The 5,744-nt window shown below is 45.0% G+C and overlaps 1 pseudogene; it reads left to right on the plus strand.

Moving 5' to 3' along the window:
• Nucleotides 1-1,107: 1,107 nt before the first annotated feature.
• On the plus strand, nt 1,108-1,496 carry LOC110205084 (large ribosomal subunit protein P2 pseudogene; annotated as a pseudogene).
• Nucleotides 1,497-5,744: the final 4,248 nt, after the last annotated feature.

Below are 5,744 nucleotides of genomic sequence, written 5' to 3' on the forward strand. Positions count from 1 at the left end.
AGTAGGAGTAAGCTGAGGTTTGGCAGGGCAAAAGAGCTTTGATAAGATAAAGGAGCGAAGGACTCAAGAGGAGGACAGTATAGGGTTCAATTGGTTTACCACTGGGTCAGGATAGGAAAAGGAAGAGAGTGTAGCCAGTGCAGAGATGATGGCCTAGGAAAGAATTGAGGGGCTAGAGGAACTGGAGGTCACAGTATGGAAGAACAGGGTTTGAAATTGCAAGGCAGAAGGAGAGGTGGAGTGAGAACAGATTTTGATCAAATAAAGGAATTTCAAAGTTCATGAAATGGATGTGGAACATTTGTAGGTGATGACAAGATCAAGTAGGTCATGGGAAATGACCAAGTTAGGGAAATCGGAGGTTATGGTGTTTGAGGGAGTATCAATGTGTATGTCGAAGTCCCCTAATATGAGGGCAGACAGAAGGAATGTGAGCCAAGCTTACTAGAGGAATGAACTCACTAAGGAAGGAGGGATAGTAGACATTAGCTACCAGAATTTTGACTGGATGATAAATATAGATTGAATGAACCTCAAAGGAAGAGAGGTTGCTGAGTGATAGTGCCTGGAAGTGGCAAGGGGAACAAGTCATAAGCCTCTCCCCATTCCAGGACAAGTGAGTGGGGGCGTGTGAATGAAAGCGCAACCAATGCCGGAAAGAGCAGCCAGGAAAGTTGTATCATCAGGAGGCAGACACATGGGGTGCAAGAAGATAGAAGGGGCACAAAAAGAAAAGAGTTAAGGTAAAATCTAGATGGTTGCCTATGGAATAGATATTTCAGAGGGCACAGTGGAAATAAAGTTGAGTAACTGCAGAGTGGGAGGTTGGGGTGGGGAGGGTTAGATTGAGGGAGAAGGAAAAAAGGGAACAATCGATGAAGGATGGAGAACAGAGTTTGAACAATGGTAACTGTTTAAATTGGTACCAACAATGGTAATTGGAGGTTCAGAAGAAGAAACTGGAGGGATGGAGTGTGTATGATGATGTGCGAATATGTTCATCATTGCTTTTTTTTCCTGGCCTCGACTCTGCTGAGGTTGGACTTGCTGCGCCCAATGACACTCCCGCCGTTTCTGCGGTGCTAGGCCACAACCACTGGACCGGACCTGAGTAGAGCCTAGATGGCTGAGATGCACTGTGTGGCAGCCTACCTCCTGGCTGTCTTCAGCGGCAATGATTCCCCTAACTCCAAGGACCTGTTAAAGATCTTGGACAGCATGGGCATTGAGATGGACAAGGAGTGGCTGAAGAAGGTCGGCAGTGAGCTGAGTAGCAAGAACATAGAAGATGTGATTGGCCAGGGGAGCAGTAAGCTGGCCTCCATGGCTGCCGGTGGTGCTGTCGCTGTTGCTACCAGTGCTGGCTCTGCTGCCCCAGCTGCTGGTGGCGCTGCCCCTGCTGCTGCAGAGGAGAAGAAGGAAGAGAAGAAAGAGGATTCTGAGGAGTCTGATGATGACATGGGCTTTGGTCTCTTTGACTGAGCACCCACCCTGATCCTCGATGAATAAACCTTTTATTTAAGAAAAAAAAAAAGAAATATGTTGGTCACTGAGGAATGAGTTCAGGTAGGTTATCATTGTCCACAGGGATTCTGCCTCAACAGGAATCATCCCAGGCATTGCACCCATGACTGGCTAGAAATGGGGTGGGAGGGAGAGAGATGTGGAGGGTGCTTAGGTGGGGTTAAGGCAAGGCCTGTGGAACTGAAGACTGAAAGGGGCCCCTGGAGTGTGATGGAATTGCACTGGCAAGGCAGACCTTACAGTTCCTCCATAGCATTCTTTATTCCTGTTGCCTTCTGTGTGATATTCATCTCTGTAGAATTTTAGGGTGTGTTCAGGGAAGAATAGTACCTCTGGTGTGAAGGCTGCTGAGCCCTTGGTGTCCACTTGTTCTACCTAACTCTCACATGTGGCTCTAAGAAGCTGTAGCATGCACAGTGGCCACGTCCTGGTAAACCATTTCAGCAGACAGGTTAAACCAGGTCAAGGGTAACCAAGGGATCTCAAACCCTTTGGTGAGTTAGGGGGTATCTACCTCAAGCATGTGAAGACTTCCCCTGGTAGAATGGGAGGATGAGAACAAGTTGTTCCAATGGCCATGAAAGCAGCTGGAGCAGGCACTGTGGAGTGCTTAAAGTTTGGTTAGACATTGAAGATGCCAAGGTCATCCACTGCATCTTGAGCCATCACCAGTTGTCTTGAGTCTGTCCTGCTACTGGACTGTGATGATTCTGGAGGAGAGAGTGAGGCATATGACTTCATGTAACTCTGCCTCGCTTAAATCCAATTTACGCACGAATCAAAGGACATCATCATTTTACCATTTTACCTCCTCAAAGTCCTGTGGCAACAGGCAAGTGATGAAAGACAAGTGACAAAGCAACAGGTACAGATATACTGGGAGCTGTAGTCACAATCCTGCACACAGACGGCCCATGCCATAGGGTCATTCTCACTGGAAGCAGCAGTGGGATTTGGCAGCCTCCCTGGGTGTCTGAGCAGTTTTTTAAGGATTGAATTGCTCACCTCCTTGTGTGAGGAAGGGGCTAGAAAAGGTGCCCTAAAAATTGTCTGCTTACCCAACCCTGACCTGATTACCACGGCAGCAAGGAATCCCACTCTGTCGTCGAAACACAAAAAATTGTACAAAACCATCTGCAAAGACAGTTGGCACATGGAATGTGTGGACACTTATAGACAACACAAAATCCAGTAGACCTGAAAGATGAGCAGCTCTTGTCGCAAGAGAACTCAGCAGGTATCACATCCAAATAACAACCCTGAGTGAAATAAGGCTGGCAAACGAAGTCAGCTTACTGAAGTTGGAGCTGGATACATGTTCTTCTGGAGTGGCCACAGTGAAGGAGAGAGCTATGAAATGCTCAAAGCACTGTGAAGCAATCAAATCTAATCTAGTCAACAAGCTTGTATGCCTACCAAAAGGAGTGAATGATAGGCTCATGACAATGCGATTGCCACTTGCAGGAAAATGTCACGCCACCATCATCAGTGCCTATGTTCCCACCATGAAAAACCCTGATGAGATTAAAGAAAAAACTTATGAAGACCTGGAGACCCTTATCATCAATGTGCCAAAAAAGGACAAGCTTATAATTCTGAGTGACTTTAATGCTAGAGCAGGCTCAGACTACCAGACTTGGCAGAGAGTTCTGGGGTGGAATGGAGTTGGAAACAGCAACAGCAGTGGTCACTTACTACTGAAGACTTGTGCATGTCATGATCTTCTCATCACCAACACTGTCTTCCATTTATCTAAATGCAATAAAACTTCATGGATGTACCCTCGCAGCAAACATTGACATTTAATAGACTACATGATTGTCAGGAGAAGAGACAGACAAGATGTGAGAGTGATGAAGGGAATATGTGATGCAGAGTGATGGACTGATCATAGACTTATCCTTTCCAAGCTAAATATTTACATTCAACAAAAGTAGCATCCCCAAAGCAAAATGACTACCAGAAGAATTAATGTCAACAGATGAGAGCTCTTTTCTGAGTGTGCGGTTTGTTGCTAACTTGGAGGGAAAATTGAGCCAACACACAGCTGGCAACAGTGGAGCAGCAAAGGAGTGGGCAGCTTGCAGAGATTTGCTGTATAGCACTGCATTTGCTCATCTGGGTCAGAACACTCGCAAACATCAAGACTGGTTTGATGAAAATGATAGGGAAATTCAGAAGCTGCTAAGTGAAAAACAAGAACTCCACAGGGTTTACCAGCAGGATAGTTCATCCATCTCTAAGAAGGCAGCATTTAATTCCATCAAAAGTAAAGTACAAGCAAAGCATAGAGAGATGCAGGATTCTTGGCTCAGTAAGAAGGCAGATGAAATTCAGTTTTATACTGATAGTAACAATCCAAAGCACTTTTATGATGTCCTGAAGGCTATTTATGGGCCAAAGATCTGTGGTGCATCTCAACTACTCAGTGCTGATGGAGCCACATTGATTAGTGATAAGGACATGATCCTAGAGAGATGGGATGAGTACTTCCATAATGTTCTCAACAGATCACCATCAATCAATGCTGAAGGCACTGACCATTTACATCAAGTTGAAGTCAATTCCTCCCTAGCTGAAGTTCCAACTGAAGAAGAGGTTTTGGGGGCAGCTAGGTGGTGCAGTGGACAGAGCACTGGCCCTGGAGTCAGGAGGACCTGAGTTCAAATCCAGCCTCAGACACATAATACTTCCTAGCTGTGTGACTCTGGGCAAGTCACTCAACCCCAATTGCCTCACTAAAAAAAAAAAAAAAAAAAAAAAAAAAAAAAGAAGAGGTTTTGAATGCCATCAAGTTCCTTTTGTGTGGCAAAGCACCTGGTGCGGATTCTATTCCAGCTGAGATTTACAAGGCAGGGGGCCACTGCTCATACAAAAACTGACTGAAATTTTTCAGGTTATATGGCAAGAGGAGTTTATCCCTCTGGAGTTCAAGGGTGCCTCCACTGTCCATCTTTATTAAGGTAAAGGAAATGGATTGTTCTGTGACAATCACAGGAAATGTCTCTCTTTTAGTCATTGCTGGCAAGATTTTTGCCAGAGTCCTCCCTAATAGGCTGATCCTTCACCTGGAAGATGGTCATCTACCTGAGAACCAGTGTGGCTTCAGAAAGGGCCAAGGAATGGTTGATATGGTGTTTGCTGCCTGACAACTCCAGGAGAAATGCCAGGAGGAGAACAGAGGTCTGTATACAACGTTTGTAGATATGACCAAGGCCTTTGATTCTTCAGTCATGAAGGGTTATGGAAAATTATGTCAAAATTTGGTTGCCTGGAGAAGTTCATTAGCATTATACATCAATTTCATGACAGAATGCTTGCCCAGGTCCTGGATAATGGACAATGCTCTCGTGCTTTCCCAGTCACCAATGCAGAGAAACAAGGCTGTGTGCTTACTCCCATGCTTTTTGGCATGATGTTTTCAGCCATGTTGTCAAATGCTTTCAATGAAGATGAACATGGCATCAAGGTCAGCTACTGATGGTAAATTCTTCAACTTGAAAAGACCAAAAATAGAGGGAGTGTTGTGTATGATTTTCTATTTGCAAATAATTGTGCTCTCAATGCAGCCTCTGAAACTGAGATGCAACAAAGTATGGATCAATTCTCTACTGCTTGTGCTAATTTTGGCCTAACAATTAACACCAAGTACCACCACCTCATCCATACATGGAACCACGGGTTACAGCAAATGGAGAAGTTTTGAATGCTGTGGATAAGTTTACTTACATCGGTAGTGTACTTTCTAGGGATGTACACATTGATAATGAGGTTGATGCACTAATGGCCAGAGCTAGCTCAGTGTTTGGGAAGCTCTGAAGGAAAGTATGGCAGAGAAGAGGTATTAGACCGACTACCAGACTGAGGTTCTACAGAGCTGTGCTGACCTCATTGTTATATGCCTGTGAAACTTAGACAGTATACCAGTGCCATGCTAGGAAACGGGAACGCTTCCATTTGAATTGTCTCAGGAAGATTCTGAAGTTCACCTGGCAGGATAAGATGCCAGATACTGAGGTCCTTTCTCAAACCAAACTGCCAAGCATTCAAACTCTGCTTCAGAAAGTGCAATTCCAATGGGCTGGCCACGTTGGTCGAATGCAAAATGTACGCTTGCCAAAAGGACTATGTTATCGAGAGCTCACACAGGGTAAGTGTTCACATGGTGGTCAGGAGAAGCAATACAAAGACACTCTCAAGGTCTCTCTTAAGAACTTTGG

The sequence above is a fragment of the Phascolarctos cinereus genome, unplaced genomic scaffold, assembly GCF_003287225.1.
Source record: "Phascolarctos cinereus isolate Bilbo 61053 unplaced genomic scaffold, phaCin_HiC Scaffold_2;HRSCAF=192, whole genome shotgun sequence".
NCBI lineage: Eukaryota > Metazoa > Chordata > Mammalia > Diprotodontia > Phascolarctidae > Phascolarctos > Phascolarctos cinereus.